This window comes from Pongo pygmaeus, chromosome 9 (genome assembly GCF_028885625.2).
Source record: "Pongo pygmaeus isolate AG05252 chromosome 9, NHGRI_mPonPyg2-v2.0_pri, whole genome shotgun sequence".
Taxonomy (NCBI): Eukaryota; Metazoa; Chordata; class Mammalia; order Primates; family Hominidae; genus Pongo; species Pongo pygmaeus.
The window spans coordinates 17,316,009-17,338,721 of record NC_072382.2 but is presented as its reverse complement, the minus strand read 5'-3'; the positions used below and the strand labels follow the sequence as shown (position 1 = coordinate 17,338,721).

Genomic DNA, 22,713 nt, shown 5'->3' with positions numbered 1-22,713 from the left:
TCTGTGTGTGTTTTTAGTAGAGACAGGGTTTCACCGTGTTAGCCAGGATGGTCTCGATCTCCTGACCTTGTGATCTGCCCGCCTCAGCCTCCCAAAGTGTTGGGATTATAGGTGTGAGCCACGGAGCCTGGTCCTGTTTTTGGCTTGAATTCTATTCCCAACTCTGCTGCGAATTCTCTGAGTGATCTTGGGCAAATCACCTTCTCTTTTTGGGCCTCAGTTTCCCTTTCTGTGATGGGAAAATATTGGATTCAACTGTTTGCAAACTCTATTTCAACGGCAAAACCCTTTCATAATACACTATACAGTGTGGATTGAAATAGTGGACTCTGAGACAAACACAGTCAAGGTTCCAGAAAGGTCCAGGTGAGCACCTGAGGGCAGTAAGAGGAGGGCTGGTGCCAGGGCCTCAGAAGGCCAGTATCGGGATTGTAACAGTGGTACGGTGTACAAAGCCTCCTCTAACCCACTTTCCTATTTAGTCCTCATGAATGTCTGCATCCAGCAGGAATGCTCTTTCTCATTTTACAAGTGGGAAATGGAAGTGTGGAGAGGTGGGGTGATTTGCTTCAGGTCACACAGGCAGTAAAAAGGACTCAAGTCTCCCGGATCCTGCCCCAGACCTGCACTGAGTTACAAGGTGGCACTGCAGAAACGGGGAAGGGCATGCTGTGCAAGGGCCGCCTGCTGACTTGCTGGATGAGGCATTGATGCAGCTGGGCTGCTGAGTGTTTTGAAGTATTTCCCTATGGGGGAGGGTAGGAGGACTATGCACCATGTCCTTTCTCACCCACGCTGCCTCACAGCGCAAGAGAGACAACCTGCCATGAGCTCCAATAAAGCCCAGGACACCCGGCCAGGCGTGGTGGCTCACGCCTGTAATCCCAGGACTTTAGGAGGCTGAGTTGGGTGGATCACCTGAGGTCAGGAGTTCAAGACCAGCCTGATCAATATGTTAAACCCCGTCTCTACAAAAATACAAACAAAAAATTAGCTGGACATAATGGCAGGTGCCTGTAAATCCAGCTACTCAGGAGACTGAGGCAGGAGAATCACTTGAACCTGGGAGGTGGAGGTTGTAGTGAGCTGAGGTTGTCATTGCACTCCAGCCTGGGCGACAGAGTGCCCAGGACACCCAACGCCATGGTGTCCATGTCAGGTTGGTGGCTGAAGCCTGAAATTCCTCTGTTATACAGCATCCCTCCAACAGCCCACAGGAATGAGCCCATGCCATGTAGGAAGATCCTCTTAGTGTGAACCCTCAGACACTTCCCAAGTGACACCAAAAATAGTCCCCAGGATTCAAATCCTGACCCAGGGCCAGACCTTTAACATCTGTGGGTCTCACCTTTATCTCACATAAAATGGGAGTGATTGCCCTCCCTGCCTACTTGGCTGTTGAGAAGCTTCAGTGTGATCATTAGGTCATCAAAAGAGCTTTTCCAATTTTCAAGTGCTGTGAAAAATAAGAGGTGGTTATTCCAGGATTGGTAATTCAGTAACAACAGCATAGTGGTGTGAATAGCGGCTCTCGGGGGCTCTCCAGAGAGCAGTTTGGTGGGAGGCAAGTGGGGAGATTATGGGCAGGGACTACACTGGTTGGCCTGAAGGGAGCACCAGGGAGCAGGAAAACTGCAGCGCTGGAGATTTGCGTCCATGAATATAAATGGTCCAACACATTAGTCTGCCCATGCCAGCCCCGAGAACATGTTCAGGAACCTCAGAAAGGGAGAGCAAATGGCCCAGGGGAAATTCTGCTTGTTAGTCCAGCCATGTGGGGACGGGACTGTCTCCGCCTGTGAGTGACAGTCCGGTGGCTCTAATGGCTGCTTGAAGGTTACCTGGGGGTGTCCACTCACAGGGATTTGCTTTGTGACTGTTACTCAAGTGAGTCCATGCCTCACACATGGGAGACTCCATGCTTCACCTGGAGTTAACACCCTGGATTCGTGGCCCTATTGTCCTTGCCAGCTTCAGAGCAGACCTGAGGGCCAGTCTCGTAGCCTCCTCTAAACTGTCTGGGAGGCCCCAGTGGGTGTTTCATACGTGGATGGAACGAGTTCACTGTCCCCTTCCTCTCTGCCTGTGACTCCGGCAGTGTGCAAACCTCTGGAAGGAGGCACATTCTCTTTCTCAGCTACACCTGAGGAGGCTGGGTCTGCTTGGATTGTGGCTCTCTTGCCCTGAGTACTGGTTCTTTGCCCTGAGTACAAGGCTACCCAAATCCGCAAGATGTGAGAAGGATCTTTTCTTAGTTTCAGTCCTCACTGCATTTGGGCTCTGCTATGTCCCCTGAAGAAAGGGCTATACAAACTTTCTCCTCAGGCTGGGCGCCATGGCTCATGCTTATAATCCCAGCACTTTGGGAGGCTGAAGCAGGAGAATTGCTTGAGCCCAGGAGTTTGAGACCAGCCTTGGAAACATAGTGAGATCTTGTCTCTGTGAAAAAGTAAAAAATTAGGGTGCAGTGGTACATGCCTGTAGTCCTAGCTACTGGGGAAGCTGAGGTGGGAGATCACTTGAGCCCAGGAGGTTGAGGCTGCAGTGAGTCAAGATGGCTCCACTGCATTCCAGCCTGTGTGACAGAGTGAGACCCTATCTCAAACAACAACAAAAACAAAACAAAACAAAACAAAACAAAAAACACCTCTCTCTCCAAACTCTGTGTCTTGTTTTATTAGCTGAGTCTTGCAGCAGAGCTGTGTGTCCCAGCATCACTCTTTTATGATTATTATTTTTATTTTGATTTGAGATGGCATCTTGCTCTGTCACCCAGGCTGGAGTGCAGTGGTGCCATCTCGGCTCACTGCAACCTCCACCGCCCAAGTTCAAGCTATTCTCCTGCCTCAGCCTCCCGAGTAGCTGGGACTACAGGCGTACGCCACCATGCCTGCATAATTTTTGTATTTTTTTTTTTTTAGTGGCGATGGGTGGGGGTTCCACCATGTTGGCCAGGCTGGTCTTGAACTCCTGACCTCAAGTGATCCACTTGCCTTGGCCTCCCAAAGTGCTGGGATTACAGGTGTGAACCACCATGCCCGGCTCCAGCATCACTCTTAAAACTCTTAAAAACAATCGCTTCAGCTGTACATTATACTTTTTCCCCTCTCTAATAGAAGCTCAAAAGTAGTCCTGGCATGTACACCGTGTCACCCACCACCCCACACACTCCTAGGTGTCTGAGCAAAAATCTCCCCCATCCTACCTTGAGGTCCCAATGCTCATGCACATCAATTTATGCAAATCGGAACTCACAGGTCCCGTGTGGATGGTTTCCCACAGGCTCCTCCAGGACCACCCTACTATTTAACAGAGAAAGGCAGCACTAACATTGGAACTTCAGACTTCAATGACATAAATTCTGTGGATATGGTGGCCCTTGAACCACTCAGCACAGACAGTAGAGCGCATGAGTCATCTCCTGCCCTGTACAGGCACTGAGCCATGGCCACAGTGTCTTCACTATCAAGCTCTAGCCGTAGATGATTGGGCACTGGGTTGGTTGAGGGGCTAAAAGACAGGATGGGGCTGCCTCACATTCCATCTGGGTGGACAGTAGGTTACTTTGTTTGTCCTCTGGGCCTCTTGAGAGAAGAATGCTAACCAGTTCCCTCTGTGTCAAAGAACCAGTCCAGCCCATTCCCTTCTGCTACCCACAGATGTCCCTAGTCTCATGGCTGACGCTGGCCTAGAAGTCACGGGTTGATCTTGTCAGGCAGGGATCACAGGGTTTCCTCAGTTCAGCTCCACAAACTTTCTGATCCAAACAAGGAGAAGCAAACTTCTTTTATTTCCAGGGGCCTAAGATGCTTTATATCCAGCGGCAATTGGGAGAAGAGAAACTCTTCTCTCTCTACGGTCTGCCCTTGCCTTGCTCCCAAATGGGCTGCATATGTATTTCCTAAGACACTTAATTTTTCAAGAAGCCAGACAGGGGCTGGGCATGTTGGCTCACGCCTGTAATCCCAGGACTTTTGGAGGCCAAGGCAGGCAGATCACTTGAGGCCAGGAGTTCCAGACCAGCCTGGCCAACATGGTAAAACCCCGTCTCTACTAAAAATACAAAAATTAGCCAGGCGTGGTGGTGCATGCCTGTATTCCCTGCTACTTCGGAGGTTGAGGCAGGAGAATTGCTTGAATCTAGGAGGCAGAGGTTGCAGTGAGCAGAGATGGCACCACTGCTCTCCAGCCTGGAAGAAGACAGAGCATTAAAAAAAAAAAAAAAAGAAAAAAAAGAAGCCAGCCAGACTTGTCTTTCTCCTAGGGTAAAGAGCCTAGCGAAGTAGAGTTTGCATTCCTTTGATTAAATCTACCCTGCAAAGGGCCAATGGCGTAAAAGGACTGGGATAAGAAGAAAGGAAATGACCAAGGGCTGTGGATGAGCCTCACAACAACATACTATGAGAACAAACTTCTCCAGATATGAGTGGTGTTATGGTCTGAATGTTTGCATGCCCCCCAAATTTATTTACTTATTTATTTAGAAATTTTTAATAAGATTCACTAGTGGCAATGTAAATAAATTACAATCCAAAACAAAATTAGACAAATCATCTAATAAATAAATTCATAACCATTATTACTGCTTGTAACATATCTGGCAAAGATGTTTAAAATGTCAACAATATTAATTTTTTGAGGGTGGAGGGTAGGAGGAGGGAGAGAAGCAGAAAAGATAACTGTTGGGTACTGGGTCTAATTCCTGGGTGATGAAATAATCAGTACAACAGACACTTATGACATGAGTTTACCTATGTAACAAAACTTCACATGTACCATTGCACTTAAAATAAAAGTTTAAAAAAATTACTTTTCTTGTAGGTTAATTGTAAAAATGTAACTGTTTTGAGTCAATCTCCATTAATACTTAAAAGTACAAATATATATTAAATGAAGTTCAAAAGACTTATAATACATACAACAAAAACATCTATAAAACAAAGACAACTTTAAAAGAATTGCTCAATTTACTTCATAGTGTTTATTTTTTTCATGTAACATATTTTAAAATAGTATTTGTTTTATGGATCATGCATGAAATTCACACCTAGATGTCTATTCTATTAAATCATTATTCTTTCTTCAGTGTCAAATCTTAATTTTCATTTCTGGCTGGATTTTTCTTCTTTAGCAATACTTTTTGTTACCCCTTTAATATATTTCTCATGGAAGAAATTATGACCTTAGTATGTCAGAAAATGATCACTTAGCAGATGTGAATGCTGGTCCCAGTTTTCACATTTCTTCACATTTTCCATTGTAATCAAGGACCTTGATGTGTGGCTGAAAAGCTTTTGCTTACAGTTGCTAATGAGCTTCAGACAGGGAAGTGGGGGTGTCGTCTCTTCAGTGTATTCTGCTGTATATACTGGTAATGAATAGATTAGTCTTCCAAATAACATGAGAGTCTCAGCTGCAAAGTTTAGCAGGTCAAAAAGCGTATTACTCAGATGATAAGGAAACAGGAATGTGGCTTCCTGGACATTTTTCTATCCCCTTTGATATTTCCTTCTGTGAACCTATTCTTCTTGTAGATGCTTTAATACCATTTAATCAGTGATTACTGCATTAAAATATGTGCCGTTCTCCAGGAAAGTTTAGATGTATCTGAAACCAGGACATTTAATATGGTCAATCATATTTGTCAAAATGTATTAGAGAAAGTATTACCTTCTCTAATCCATACTGACAAAGATTTGCCCTAATGTTTTCATCTGGTCCTCTCCATTTCTGGTTTTTCTTAGCTGCCTTTCCTGAGCCATAAACTGTGTTGTAGTTGATGCCTGTCTCATATACATATGTACCAAAATGAGCAGATGCTATCAGGAGGTCACCTGTTCCAGCAAATGGATCAAAATCAATATCACTTTCTCTTTTCCATAATTAGTCACAATGAATGACAAACCGGCATCCATGCTTGTATTTCCAATAAAGTGTCTCATTTTGACAGTGTATGACTCAATAAGCTCTCTCTGTCTATCTGTGATCTATCTACTAAAATAAATATTATGTGAATTCTTAGGGATGCAGTTTGGGTCCAAACCGTAATTCTCCAAAATATATAATATATGTTGTGGTGTCTTTAAATTTACAGAATTTAAATGGCAGAAATCCAACTGCTTTATTCATTTGACTTTTTCTTCTTATGTCAATGTTTTTTTACATGTGTGAATCTTTATTTTATACATAGAGTATGAATGTACAAATAGAACTTAGCACACACCATCCGTTTCATTACATTTCTTGCAATACCTTCAGAAAGAATGCTAAGAATCCAAAATGGCGACTTTCTGTAAGTTTCCTGTCTGCGGGTGAATTGACCTCCAAAAATGATAGCAAAGACTTTATTCTTATTTTATTTTTTATTATACTTTAAGTTCTGGGATACATGTGCAGAACATGCAGGTTTGTTACATAGGTGTACATGTGCCATGGTGGTTTGCTGCACCCACCAACCTGTCGTCTAGATTTTAAGCCCCTCATACATTAGGTATTTCTCCTAATACTAGCCCTCCCCTTGCCCCCCACACCCCTACAGGCCCTGGTGTGTGATATTCCCCTTCCTGTGTCCATGTGTTCTTATTGTTCAACACGCACTTATGAGTGAGAACATGCAGTGTTCGGTTTTCTATTCCTGTGTTAGTTTGCTGAGAATGATGGCTTCCAGCTTCATCCATGTCCTTGCAAAGGACATGAACTCATTCTTTTTTATGGCTGCATAGTATTCCATGGTGTATATGTGCCACATTTTCTTTATCCAGTCTATCATTGATGAGCATTTGGGTTTGCTATTGTAAATAGTGTTGCAATAGTCTTTGCTATTGTAAATAGTGCTGCAATAAACATATGTGTGCATGTGTCTTTAAAGTAGAATGATTTATCATCCTTTGGGTATATACTCAGTAATGGGATTGTTGGGTCAAATGGTATTTCTAGTTCTAGATCCTTGAGGAATCACCACACTCTCCACATCCTCTCCAGCATCTGTTGTTTCCTGACTTTTTAATGATTGCCATTCTAGTTGGTGTGAGATGGTATCTCATTGTGGTTTTGATTTGCATTTCTCTAATGACCAGTGATGATGAGCTTGTTTTCATATGTTTGTTGGCCACATAAATGTCTTCTTTTGAGAAGTGTGTGTTCATATCCTTTGCCCACTTTTTGATGGAGTTGTTTTTTTTTCTTGTAAATTTGTTTAAGTTCCTTGTAGATTCTGGATATTAGACCTTTGTCAGATGGATAGATTGCAACAATTTTCTCCCATTCTGTAGTTTGCCTTTTCACTCTGATGATATTTTCCTTTGCTGTGCAGAAGTTCTTTAGTTTAATTAGATCCCATTTGTCAATTTTGGCTTTTGTTACAATTGCTTTTGGTGTTTTAGTCATGAAGTCTTTGCTCAGGCCTATGTCCTGAATGGTGTTGCCTAGGTTTTCTTCGAGGATTTTTATGGTTTTAGGTTTTGCATTGAAGTCTTTTATCCATCTTCAGCTAATTTTTGTATAAGGTGTAAGGAAGAGGTCCAGTTTCAGTTTTCCGCATATGGCTAACCAGTTTTCCCAGCACTATTTATTTAATAGGGAATCTTTTCTCCATTTCTTGTTTTTGTCAGGTTTGTCAAAGATCAGATGGTTGTAGATGTGTGGTGTTATTTCTGAGGCCTCTGTTCTGTTCCTTTGGTCTATATATCTGTTTAGGTACCAGTACCATGCTGTTTTGGTAACTGTAGCCTTGTAGTATAGTTTGAAGTCAGGTAGCATGATGCCTCTGGCTTTGTTCTTTTTGCTTAAGATTGTCTTGGCTCTACAGGATATTTTTTGGTTCCATATGAAATTTAAAGTAGTTTTTTTCTAATTCTGTGAAGAAAGTCAATGGTAGCTTGATGGGAATAGCATTGAATCTATAAATTACATTGGGCAGTATGGCCATTTTCGTGATATTGATTCTTCCTATCCAGGAGCATGGAATGTTTTTCCATTTGTTTGTGTCCTCTGTCATTTCCTTGAGCAGTGGTTTGTAGTTCTCCTTGAAGAGGTCCTTCATGTCCCTTGTAAGTTGTATTCCTAGGTATTTTATTCTCTAGCGAAGACTTTATTAAAGCAGACAGAACCTCAGGAGCTGCCATGAGCAGCAGATGCCTGTTTAGGGTGCATGACAGCTGTGCCCCCAAAATCCATACATTGAAACCTGATCACCAATATGATGGTGTCAGGAGGTGGAAACTTTGGGAGGTGCTTACGTCATGATAGCAGAACCTTGATGAATGGAATTAGTTCCTTTATGAAAGAGGCTCCAGGGAGCTGTTGGTCCCTTTCTGTGACTTGAAGGCACAGCGGGAAGGTGCCACCTGTGAACCAGAAAGTGGGCCTTCACCAGACATGGAATCTGCTAGCACCTTGATCTTTGACTTCCTAGACTTCAGAACCGTTAGAGGTAAACTTCTGTTGTTTAAAAGCCACCCAGGACTTCCGGGGAGGAGCCAAGATGGCCGAATAGGAACAGCTCCGGTCTACAGCTCCCAGCGCGAGCGACGCAGAAGACGGGTGATTTCTGCATTTCTATCTGAGGTACCATGTTCATCTCACTAGGGAGTGCCAGACAGTGGGCGCAGGTCAGTGGGTGAGTGCACCGTGTGCCAGCCGAAGCAGGGGTGAGGCATTGCCTCACTCGGGAAGCGCAAGGGGTCAGGGAGTTCCCTTTCCAGGGGTGACAGACGGCACCTGGAAAATCGGGCCACTCCCACCCGAATACTGTGCTTTTCCGACGGGCTTAGGAAACGGTGCCCCAGGAGAGTATAGCCCGCACCTGGCTCAGAGGGTCCTGCGCCCACGGAGTCTCGCTGATTGCTAGCACAGCAGTCTGAGATCAAACAGCAAGTCGGCAGCGAGGCTGGGGGAGGGGCGCCCACCATTGCCCAGGCTCGCTTAGGTAAACAAAGCAGCCTGGAAGCTTGAACTGGGTGGAGCCCACCACAGCTCAAGCAGGCCTGCCTGCCTCTGTAGGCTCCACCTCTGGGGGCAGGGCACAGACAAACAAAAAGACAGCAGTAACCTCTGCAGACTTAAATGTCCTGTCTGACAGCTTTGAGGAGAGCAGTGGTTCTCCCAGCACGCAACTGGAGATCTGAGAATGGGCTGACTGCCTCCTCAAGTGGGTCCCTGACCCCTGACCCCCGAGCAGCCTAACTGGGAGGCACCCCCCAGCAGGGGCAGACTGACACCACACATGGCTGGCCAGGTACTCCAACAGACCTGCAGCTGAGGGTCCTGTCTGTTAGAAGGAAAACTAACAGAAAGGACATCCACACCAAAAACCCATCTGTACATCACCATCATCAAAGACCAAAAGTAGATAAAACCACAAAGATGGGGAAAAAACAGAGCAGAAAAACTGGAAACTCTAAAAAGCAGAGTACCTCTCCTCCTCCAAAGGAACGCAGTTCCTCACCAGCAACGGAACAAAGCTGGACGGAGAATGACTTTGACGAGCTGAGAGAAGAAGGCTTCAGACGATCAAATTACTCTGAGCTATGGGAGGATATTCAAACCAAAGGCAAAGAAGTTGAAAACTTTGAAAAAAATTTAGAAGAATGTATAACTAGAATAACCAATACAGAGAAGTGCTTAAAGGAGCTGATGGAGCTGAAAACCAAGGCTCGAGAACTACGTGAAGAATGCAGAAGCCTCAGGAGCCGATGCGATCAAATGGAAGAAAGGGTATCAGCCCTGGAAGATGAAATGAATGAAATGAAGCGAGAAGGGAAGTTTAGAGAAAAAAGAATAAAAAGAAATGAGCAAAACCTCCAAGAAATGTGGGACTATGTGAAAAGACCAAATCTACGTCTGATTGGTGTACCTGAAAGTGACGGGGAGAATGGAAACAAGTTGGAAAACACTCTGCAGGATATTATCCAGGAGAACTTCCCCAATCTAGCAAGGCAGGCCAACATTCAGATTCAGGAAATACAGAGAATGCCACAAAGATACTCCTCAAGAAGAGCAACTCCAAGACACATAATTGTCAGATTCACCAAAGTTGAAATGAAGGAAAAAATGTTAAGGGCAGCCAGAGAGAAAGGTCGGGTTACCATCAAAGGGAAGCCCATCAGACTGACAGCGGATCTCTCGGCAGAAACCCTACAAGCCAGAAGAGAGTGGGGGCCAATATTCAACATTCTTAAAGAAAAGAATTTTCAACCCAGAATTTCATATCCTGCCAAACTAAGCTTCATAAGTGAAGGAGAAATAAAATCTTTTACAGACAAGCAAATGCTGAGAGATTTTGTCACCACCAGGCCTGCCCTAAAAGAGCTCCTGAAGGAAGTGCTAAACATGGAAAGGCACAACTGGTACCAGCCACTGCAAAAGCATACCGAAATGTAAAGACCATTGAGACTAGGAAGAGACTGCATCAACTAACGAGCAAAATAACCAGCTAAGATCATAATGACAGGATCAGATTCACACATAACAATATTAACTTTAAATGTAAATGGACTAAATGCTCCAATTAAAAGACACAGACTGGCAAATTGGATAAAGACTCAAGACCCATCAGTGTGCTGTATTCAGGAAACCCATCTCACATGCAGAGACACACATAGGCTCAAAATAAAAGGATGGAGGAAGATCTACCAAGCAAATGGAAAACAAAAAAAGGCAGGGGTTGCAATCCTAGTCTCTGATAAAACAGACTTTAAACCAACAAAGATCAAAAGAGACAAAGAAGGCCATTACATAATGGTAAAGGGATTAATTCAACAAGAAGAGCTAACTATCCTAAATATATATGCACCCAATACAGGAGCACCCAGATTCATAAAGCAAGTCCTGAGTGACCTACAAAGAGACTTAGACTCACACACATTAATAATGGGAGATTTTAACACCCCACTGTCAACATTAGACAGATCAACGAAACAGAAAATCAACAAGGATACCGAGGAATTGAACTCAGCTCTGCACCAAGCAGACCTAATAGACATCTACAGAACTCTCCACTCCAAATCAATAGAATATACATTTTTTTCAGCACCACACCACACCTATTCCAAAATTGACCATATACTTGGAAGTAAAGCTCTCCTCAATAAATGTAAAAGAACAGAAATTATAACAAACTATCTCTCAGATCACAGTGCAATCAAGCTAGAACTTAGGATTAAGAATCTCACTCAAAACTGCTCAACTACGTGGAAACTGAACAACCTGCTCCTGAATGACTACTGGGTACATAACGAAATGAAGGCAGAAATAAAGATGTTCTTTGAAACCAACGAGAACCAAGACACAACATACCAGAATCTCTGGGATGCATTCAAAGCAGTGTGTAGAGGGAAATTTATAGCACTAAATGCCCACAGGAGAAAGCAGGAAAGATCCAAAATTGACACCCTAACATCACAATTAAAAGAACTAGAAAAGCAAGAGCAAACACATTCAAAAGCTAGCAGAAGGCAAGAAATAACTAAAATCAGAGCAGAACTGAAGGAAATAGAGACACAAAAAACCCTTCAAAAAATCAATGAATCCAGGAGCTGGTTTTTTGAAAGGATCAACAAAATTGATAGACCGCTAGCAAGATTAATAAAGAAAAAAAGAGAGAAGAATCAAATAGATGCAATAAAAAATGATAAAGGGGATATCACCACCGATCCCACAGAAATACAAACTACCATCAGAGAATATTACAAACATGTCTATGCAAATAAACTAGAAAATCTAGAAGAAATGGATAAATTCCTCAACACATACACCCTCCCAAGACTAAACCAGGAAGAAGTTGAATCTCTGAATAGACCAATAACAGGAGCTGAAATTGTGGCAATAATCAATAGCTTACCAACCAAAAAAAGTCCAGGACCAGATGGGTTCACAGCCGAATTCTACCAGAGGTACAAGGAAGAGCTGGTACCATTCCTTCTGAAGCTATTCCAATCAATAGAAAAAGAGGGAATCCTCCCTAACTCATTTTATGAGGCCAGCATCATCCTGATACCAAAGGCTGGCAGAGACACAACAAAGAAAGAGAATTTTAGACCAATATCCTTGATGAACATTGATGCAAAAATCCTCAATAAAATACTGGCAAACAGAATCCAGCAGCACATCAAAAAGCTTATCCACCATGATCAAGTAGGCTTCATCCCTGGGATGCAAGGCTGGTTCAATATACACAAATCAATAAATGTAATCCAGCATATAAACAGAACCAAAGTCAAAAACCACATGAGTATCTCAATAGATGCAGAAAAGGCCTTTGACAAAATTCAACAACCCTTCATGCTAAAAACTCTCAATAAATTAGGTATTGATGGGTCGTATCTCAAAATAATAAGAGCTATCTATGACAAACCCACAGCCAATATCATACTGAATGGGCAAAAACTGGAAGCATTCCCTTTGAAAACTGGCACAAGACAGGGATGCCCTCTCTCACCACTTCTATTCAACATAGTGTTGGAAGTTCTGGCCAGGGCAATTAGCAAGAGAAGGAAATCAAGGGTATTCAATTAGGAAAAGAGGAAGTCAAATTGTCCCTGTTTGCAGATGACATGATAGTATATCTAGAAAACCCCATTGTCTCAGCCCAAAATCTCCTTAAGCTGATAAGCAACTTCAGCAAAGTGTCAGGATACAAAATCAATGTACAAAAATCACAAGCATTCTTATACATCAATAACAGACAAACAGAGAGCCAAATCATGAGTGAACTCCCATTCACAATTGCTTCAAAGAGAATAAAATACCTAGGAATCCAACTTACAAGGGATGTGAAGGACCTCTTCAAGGAGAACTACAAACCACTGCTCAAGGAAATAAAAGAGGATACAAACAAATGGAAGAACATCCCATGCTCATGGGTAGGAAGAATCAATATCATGAAAATGGCCATCCCTCCCAAGGTAATTTACAGATTCAATGCCATCCCCATCAAGTTACCAATGACTTTCTTCACAGAATTGGAAAAAACTACTTTAAAGTTCATATGGAACCAAAAAAGAGCCCGCATTGCCAAGTCAATCCTAAGCCAAAAGAACAAAGCTGGAGGCATCACACTACCTGACTTCAAACTATACTACAAGGCTACAGTAACCAAAACAGCATGGTACTGGTACCAAAACAGAGATATAGATCAATGGAACAGAACCGAGCTGTCAGAAATAATGCAACATATCTACAACTATCTGATCTTTGACAAACCTGACAAAAACAAGAAATGGGGAAAGGATTCCCTATTTAATAAATGGTGCTGGGCAAACTGGCTAGCCATATGTAGAAAGCTGAAACTGGATCCCTTCCTTACACCTTATACAAAAATCAATTCAAGATGGATTAAAGACTTAAATGTTAGACCTAAAAGCATAAAAACTCTAGAAGAAAACCTAGGCAATACCATTCAGGACATAGGCATGGGCAAGGACTTCATGTCTAAAACACCAAAAGCAATGGCAACAAAAGTCAAAATTGACAAATGGGATCTAATTAAACTAAAGAGCTTCTGCACAGCAAAGGAAACTACCATCAGAGTGAACAGGCCACCTACAAAATGGGAGAAAATTTTCGCAACCTACTCATCTGACAAAGGGCTAATATCCAGAATCTACAATGAACTCCAACAAATTTACAAGAAAAAAACAAACAACCCCATCAAAAAGTGGGCGAAGGACATGAACAGACACTTCTCAAAAGAAGACATTTATGCAGCCAAAAAACACATGAAAAAATGCTCACCATCACTGGCCATCAGAGAAATGCAAATCAAAACCACAATGAGATACCATCTCACACCAGTTAGAATGGCAATCATTAAAAAGTCAGGAAACAACAGGTGCTGGAGAGGATGTGGAGAAATAGGAACACTTTTACACTGTTGGTGGGACTGTAAACTAGTTCAACCCTTGTGGAAGTCAGTGTGGCAATTCCTCAGGGATCTAGAACTAGAAATTCCATTTGACCCAGCGCTTCCATTACTGGGTATATACCCAAAGGACTATAAATCATGCTGCCATAGAGACACATGCACACGTATGTTTATTGCGGCATTATTCACAATAGCAAAGACTTGGAACCAACCCAAATGTCCAACAATGATAGACTGGATTAAGAAAATGTGGCACGTATACACCATGGAATACTATGCAGCCATAAAAAATGATGAGTTCACGTCCTTTGTGGGGACATGGATGAAATTGGAACTCATCATTCTCAGTAAACTATCACAAGAACAAAAAACCAAACACCACATATTCTCACTCATAGGTGGGTATTGAACAATGACAACACATGGACACAGGAAGGGGAACATCACACTTTGGGGACTGTTGTGGGGTGGGGGGAGGGGGGAGGGATAGCATTGGGAGATATACCTAATGCTAGATGATGAGTTGGTGGGTGCAGCGCACCAGCATGGCACATGTATACATATGTAACTTACCTGCACGTTGCGCACATGTACCATAGAGCCTAAAGTATAATAACAATACTACTACTACTACTACTACTACTAATAAAAAGTTTACTTCCTCCTCTTTGATTTGTATGCTTTACTTGTCTTATTGCATTGACTAGGTCCTTTATTTCAACATAGAATAAAAGTGGTATGAATAGACAAAAAAATAAATAAATAAATAAAAATAAAAGCCACCCAGTTTACGGCATTTTGTTACAGCAGCCTGAAGAGGCTAAGACAAGTGATGGCATGGGATGCAGTTAATTGCATCCAATGATCATGGGCCAGAATCTGTGTGATCCAGTCTCTTCTTTTAATAATGATGATTACTAAAGGAATCATCACTTACTATGTGCCAATCTGTGTACCAAGTACTGGATATGCATTAACTAAGGGATTAACAATCTATGACCCATAGTACAAATCTAGCCTGCTATCTGTTATAAGTCTATTGCAACACAGTCACACTCATTTGTTTATGTATTGCCCCATGGCTGCTTTCTCACTAGAATGGCAGACTTGAGTACCTGTGAGAAAGACCATTTGGCCTGAAAAGCCTAAAATGTTTACTCTCTGGCCCTTTATGGAGAAAGCTTATTGGCCTCTGCTTTAAACCTAACTTTTAGTTTACAAGTAATTTTTTGTTGCTGAATAACAAATTATTACATTTAGCAGCTCAAAGCATCACAAATCTTATAATTTCTATGAGTCAAGAGTCAGCATAGGGGTTATCTGCTCATGGTCTTTCATGACTGAAATCAAGTTGTTGTGTGGGGCTTCAATCTCATCTGAGGCTCAAGGTCCTCCTCCAAACTCTTTCAGGTTGTTGGTCGAATTCATTTGCCTGCTATTTGCATAGCTGTGGTGCCCATTTCCTGGCTAGCCGTCAGCTAGGGACTGACTTAGAAGCCACCCTTAGGTCCTTGCCATGTGGCCACATCTCTCACAACAAGGCAGCTTACTCCTTCAAGACAAGCAGGAGAATGTGTCTGCTGCTTCAAATCTCTTTTATGGGCTCACCGACTTTTGGCTTATATTCTAAAGGTGAGATAATGACAGAACTTTGAGACACCCATCCAATATATAACTTTAGAACAGTTTTTAATTATTTCTTTTTTATAGAGATGAGGTCTCACTTTATTGCCAAGGCTGGTCTTGAACTCTTGGGCTCAAGTGATTCTCCTCCCTTGGCCTCCCAAAGTGCTGGGATTACAGGCATGAGTCACCATGCCTAGCCTAAAAACAGTTTTAAAATCAATGAAACAATAATTTTAGGAAATGTAATTTTAGCTTACCAAACTGACTTTTTCACTATAGAATAAATGAATATATGTGAACCCCTACAGATCCCAAATCTTGAATTATGCAAATAAAATAATTGAAATCTTCCCCTTTTAACACTTAGTGAAAATTTTCAGGATAAAGAGAGTGACAGTTCTGACAAGAGAAGAGATAGGAAGGGAAAAGCAATAGTTCTGGAAACATTAGGTAAGGATGTTTGGACTTGGAGAGGAGTGGTGGAGTAGGGTGGACAAGATGACTTTAAAAGTCATGATTTCTATGACTCTTGGAAAACAGGTTCCAGGAAGGTTCTGAGAGGCTTGGGATAGAGAATAGGTTAAAAAAAAGGCAGACATGAATCAGGTGGAGGAGCAGGATGTTCACAAATGGGAAACAACTGGTCTTGCAAGTTTGTCAAGGAGCTACTGGGGAAGTCACATCCTGCTCCTCCTTCAATAGCTTAAGGACTTTAAGAGGAGATTGGTCAAGAAGTTTCAGCTAGAGTTACAGCCTCTGAAAAACCCAGAAGTTACCTATGGCCTTTTTGAAGGCAACTTGTATATCCTTCTTTAGACTTTGGATCAAAAGTTCTAGCACAGGAATAAAGATGGTGCAGGTCATGACGCCAACTTTTCTTCTCTCAGTGATTTATCTGAGATACTTCACATGTCTGAAGATGGGGATCCCAAAGGAAGGTCATAGCAGTTAGGTGGGAGGCACAAGTGGATGGATAAAATCTTGGCTTTGCCACTTGATGACTTCATCCTCAAAGCCCTGATGATTAGCAGGTAAGAGATCAGGATGACCCTAGTGCCAGCTATAATCATAAAAGTTGTCAAAGATCACAATAATTATCTTGCTGTTTCCTGAAGTATTTCAAATGAGCTTCAGCAGGGGCAGGATGTGACAGAATTTGATCTAATTGTCATCACAGAAGAAGCGGGCAAATGTGCAGATGGTGTTGAAAGTGGCTTCTGATAGACCTTAGGTGTAGGCATTCACCACATTCACCATCAAAACCCAGCACGTCAGCCAGGCATAGTGGCTCATGCCTGTAATCCCAGGACTTTAGGAGGCTGAGGTGGGCAGATCATTTGAGGCCAGGAGTTTGAGACCAGCCTGGCCAACATGGCAAAACCTCATCTTTACTGAAAATACAAAAATTAGCCAGGCATGGTGGTGCATGCCTGTAATTCCAGCTACCTGGGTGGCTGAGGTATGAGAAACAAGAATCACTTGAACCCAGGAGGTGGAGGTTGCAGTGAGCTGAGATCGTGCCACTGCACTCCAGCCTGGGTGATGGAATGAGACTCTGTCTGAAAAAGAAAAACAACAACAACAACAACAACAATCCCCACCCAAAAAAACCCCAACATGTCTTGAAGTTCATGGCAGTAGTGTGGGGCAGTGGGCTGCTTATGGTCATTGCTGTTGGCAGGAAACACTAAGTTCCTACACAAATGAAGAAAAAGGACCTCATTGCTTTTATTAGTGGCCATAGGAAATGGTTGTCTTGCCTATGGCCAGAATGGCCAGGATCTGAGGCATGGTGACTGAGGTATCCCAAAAGGTGACATTTGTTAGGAAGAAGTATATAGGGTGAAGAGATGCACATTCACTTGGGTCAGAATGACCCATTCCATATTTCTCAAAATAATGGCCAGGAAGAAACTGAGAAACACTAAGAACAAGGGCAACTCCAACTCTGGGTAATCAGTGAAGTTCATAAACCCATTCATAGAGATGAGATTCTTTTCAGTTGTAGGTTCACTATTGCCTGCTGTCTGAGATTGGAAATAGAATATTACCTCTAGGACTGTGGACAACGTATTATTCTTCTACAGTAGTTATTGTGAGGATGTCTTAGGCATATCTCAAGGAGAAAGTAAATGGTTACCCTCTAGAAGAACCATCATTGGTATTTTCTCTTGAGCATCTCCTCTCTTTGAAAACATCGAATGGAGCTGATATGGAGCATTGTTCCTGGTTAAAATCCACCTGTTGGCTCATAACTGGAGTCTTCCACAAAGATGACAGACTCTGAGAATCTCAGAATTGGAAAAGACTTGGCAAAGACATTCACCTTACAAGTGTTGAAGCAAGGACAGAAATATAATTCTTTTAACTCAATCTCATTTCTTTTTCCAGGAGACAGCACTGATCCTTGTAGATCATTTGACTGTTTTGTGATAGGGAACTCGAGGAAAGACTTCCCAAGGAGCTCAAGTAAAGGGTGTTTATTCTATGTCAATGCATGTGACAAGTTCAGCTTCACAGAGGTTGAAGATGCAGAGTAGGTCCTACATCAGGAAGGCCCTAGAGACTACAGCAGAAGGAAGTCAAGGATCTTTGCTTTGGTGTACCACCGCAACCATGACTCAGTTGTACTCTGAGTTCTGAGTCTTTTTTTTTTTATCTTGCTGGTGTCATTTCTCTCAATTTTAGGGCTTTGCAAAAAGATTCCTTGGGCTCCTGAAGGAGTCATGGAATGGCTTGAGGAGATCCATTATTATCCAAGTAGTGAGTGAATGAAAAGAGTTCTAAAATAAATTAAAATTATATACTTTTTAGAGTATTCATTAATCAGTAAATTGAATTTTTATATTGGTAGAGCTCTAAAATAGTTTGTAGGAGATTGCAAAAGTGGCCACAATACCTCAAAGCAACTCTCATGCAAAGACCAAATTTATCTCTCCATTTCTCGAAACTGTATGGTCTTATGACTTAATGACTTACGTTGACGGATAGAATGTGGTGGAAGTGATGTCATGCCAGTTGTAGCTCTAGGCCTCAAAAGGCTTTGAGCCTGCTGTTTTTGCATTTTTGGAATCATGAAAATGCCATGTGAATGAGCCTGGATAGCTTACTGGAGAACAGGAAACCATGAGAAAAGGGGCTCCAGTTGCCTCAGTTGTACCAGATGAAGTCATTATTGACCATTCAGGCTCATACCTGGCAGAGAACTACAGGCAAATGAGCATATACAACCAATATCAGCCAAATCCCACTTGGACCAGAACTGCCCAGCTGAGCCAACACAAACTGCTGACTTGTAGAATAGTGAGTTAAGTGAATGGTTGTTGGTTAAACCCACTGTTTTTTAAGTTTTAAGTTACGCAGCAAAAAGTAATAAATACCTGGTTCTACAAAAACGATTTTCTTTTTCTAAAATGTCAACTTTTATTTTAGATACGGGGGTGCACGTGCAGGCTTGTTACATGGCTATATTGCACCCAGGTAGTGAGCATAGCACCCAATAGGTAGTTTTTCAACCCACACCCTCTCCTCCCTTCCCCCACTAATAGTCTGCAGTGTCTATTGTTCCACTGTTTACATCCATGTGTGCTCAATGTTTAGCTCCCATTTATGCATGAGAATATGTGGTATTCAGTTTTTTGTTCCTGTGTTAATTTGCTTGGGATCATAGCTGCCTGCTGCATCCATGTTACGGCAAGGGACATGATTTTCTTCTTTCTTAGGGCTGCATAGGATTCCATGGTGCATATGTACCACCTTAAAAAAAATCCACTTTGCTGTTGATGGGCACCCACATTGATTTCCTATCTTTGTATTGTGCATAGTGCTGTAATGAACTTATGAGTGTATGTGTCTTTTTGGTAGGACAATTTATATTCTTTTGGGTAGATACCTAATAGTGGGATTGCTGGCTTGAATGGTAGTTCTATTTTTAGTTCCTTGAGAAATCTCCAAACTGCTTTCCACTGTGGCTGAACTAATTTACATTTCCACCAACGCGTATAAGCATTCTCTTTTCTCCACAGCCTCACCAGCATTTGTTATTTTTTGACTTTTTAATAATAACTATTCTGACTGGTGTGTGATGGTATCTCACTGAGGTTTTTGATTGCATTTCTCTGATGATTAGTGATGATTAGCATTTTTCCATACGTTTGTTGACTGCTTGTATGTCTCCTTCTGAGAAATGTCTGCTCTTGTCCTTTGACCATTTTTTAAAATTATACTTTAAGTTCTAGGGTACACGTGCACAACATGCAGATTTGTCACATAGGTATACATGTGCCATGTTGGTTTGCTGCACCCATCAACTTGTCATTTACATTAGGTATTTCTCCTAATGCTATCCTGCCCCTTGTCCCTCACCCCCCGACAGGCCCCGGTGTGTGATGTTCCCCGTCCTGTGTCCATGTGTTCTCGTTGTTCATCTACCACCTATGAATGAGAACATGTGGTGTTTGGTTTTCTGTCCTTGTGATAGTTTGCTTAGAATGATGGTTTCCAGCTTCATCCATGTCCCTACAAAGGACATGAACTCATCCTTTTTTTGTAGCTGCGTAGTATTCCATGGTGTATATGTGCCACATTTTCTTAATCCAGTCTACCACTGAAAGACATTTGGGTTGGTTCCAAGTCTTTGTTATTGTGAATAGTGCCGCAATAAACATAACGTGTGCATGTGTCTTTATAGTAGCATGATTTATCATCCTTTGGGTATATACTCAGTAATGGGATTGCTGGGTCAAATGGTATTTCTACTTCTAGATCCTTGAGGAATCACCACACTGTCTTCCACAGTGATTGAACTAATTTACAGTCCCACCAGCAGCGTAAAAGTGTTCCTATTTCTCCATGTCCTCTCCAGCATCTGTTGTTCCTTGAGTTTTTAATGATCACCATTCTAACTGGTGTGAGATGGTATCTCATTGTGGTTTTGATTTGCATTTCTCTAATGACCAGTGATGATGATCTTGTTTTCATATGTTTGTTGGCTGCATAAATGTCTTCATTTGAGCAGTGTCTGTTCATATCCTTTGCCTACTTTTTGATGGAGTTGTTTGTTTTTTTCTTGTAAATTTGCCTGAGTTCTTTGTAGATTCTGGATATTAGCCCTTTGTCAGATGGGTAGATTGCAAAGATTTTCTCCCATTCTGTAGGTTGCCTGTTCACGCTGATGATAGTTTCTTTTGCTATGCAGAAGCTCTTTAGTTTAATTAGATCCCATTTGTCTATTTTGGCTTTTGTTTCCATTGCTTTTGGTGTTTTAGTCATGAAGTCTTTGCCCATGCCTATGTCCTGAATAGTATCGCCTAGGTTTTCTTCTAGAGTTTTTATGGTGTTGTCTTACATTTAAGTCTTTAATCCATCTTTTAATTTTTGTATATGGTGTAAGGAAGGGATCCAGTTTCAGTTTTCTGCATATGGCTAGCCAGTTTTCCCAGCACCATTTATTAAATAGGGAATCCTTTCCCCATTGCTTGTTTTTGCCTTTGACCATTTTTTAATGGGATTATTTGTTTTCTGCTTGTTGATTTGTTTCTGTTCCTTATAAATTCTGAATATTAGCCCTTTGTCGATGTATATTTGTGAGTATTTCTCCCATTCTTTAGGTTGTCTGTTTACTGTGTAGATAGTTTCTTTTGCTGCACAGAAGCTCTTTCATTTAATTAGGTCCCACTTGTCAATTTTTGGTTTAATTGCAGTTGTTTCGATGACTGAGTCATAAATTCTTTCCCAAGGCCAATGTCCAGAGGGTATTTCCTAGGTTGTCTTCTAGATTTTTTTTCTTAAATTTGAGGTCTTACATTTAAGTCTTTAATCCATCTTGAGTTAATTTTTGTATATGCTGAAAGGTAAGGGTCCAGTTTCATTCTTCTGCGTATGGCTAGCCAGTTATCCCAGCACCATTTATCGAATAGGGAATCTTTTCCTCATTGCTTGTTTCTGTCGACTTTGTTGAAGATCACATGGTTGTAGGTGTGTGGATTTACTTCTGGGTTCACTATTCTGTTCCACTGGTCTATGTGTCTGGTTTTGTACCAGTACCATGCTGTTTTGGTTACTATAGCCTAATGGCATAATTTGAAGTTGGGTAGTGTTATGTCTCCAGCTTTGTTCATTTTACATATGATTGCTTTGACCATTTGGTCTCTTTTTTTCTTCCATGTGAATTTTAGAATAGGTTTTTCTAATTCTGTGAAGAATGATGTTGATAGTTTGATAAGAATAGCATTGAATCTGTAGATCGCTTTAATGATATCGATTCTGTCAATCCATGAGCATTGAATGTTTTTCTGTTTATTTGTGTCATCTATAATTTTTTTCAGGAGTGTTTTTTAGTTCTATTTGTAGAGCTCTTTCACCTCCTTTATTAGTGGTATTCCTAGGTATTTCATTTTCTTTGTGGTTATTATAAATGGGATTATGTTCTTGATTTGACTCCTAGCCTGGATATTATTAGACATCCTACTGATTTTTGTACATCCATTTTGTGTCTTGAAACATTATAAAAATAGTTTGTCAGTCCTATTGGCATCTGTACATCTTTAGATGTACAAAGAACTGGTACCAATCCTGCTGAAGCTATTCTAAAAAATCGAGGAGGAGGGACTCCTCCCTAACTGATTATATGAAGCTGGCATCAGCCTAATATCAAAATCTGGCAGAGACTAAAGGGAAAAAGAAAACTTCAGGCCAATATCCCCAATGAATATGCATGCATAAATCCTCAAGAAAATACTAGCAAACTGAATTCAGCAGTACATCAAAAAGTTAATACACCATGATCAAGTAGGCTTTATTCCTGGGTTGCAAGGCTGGTTCAACATACACAAATCAATAAATGTGATTCATCACATAAACCGAATGAAAGGCAAAAATCATAAGATTATCTCAATAGATGCAGAAAAAGCTTTCTATAAAGTGCAACATCCTTTCATGATAGAAACCCTCGACAGACTAGGCATCAAAGGAACATACCTCAAAATAATAAGAGCCATCTTTGACAAACCCACAGCTGACATCACACTGAATGGGAAAAAGCTGGAACCATTCCCTTTGAGAACTGGCACAAGATAAGGATGCCCACTGTCACCATTCCTATTTAACACAGCACTGGAATTCCTAGCCAGAGCAATCAGGCAAGAGAAAGAGATAAAAGGCATCCAAACAGGAAAAGAAGAAGTAACACTATCTCTCTTCACTGATGATATGATTCTATACTTAGA

At 41.5% G+C, this 22,713-nt stretch overlaps 1 pseudogene; it reads right to left on the bottom strand.

The window, feature by feature from the left end:
- Window positions 1-5,102: 5,102 nt before the first annotated feature.
- LOC129008592 (tRNA (guanine(10)-N2)-methyltransferase homolog) lies at window positions 5,103-16,351 on the bottom strand (annotated as a pseudogene).
- Window positions 16,352-22,713: the final 6,362 nt, after the last annotated feature.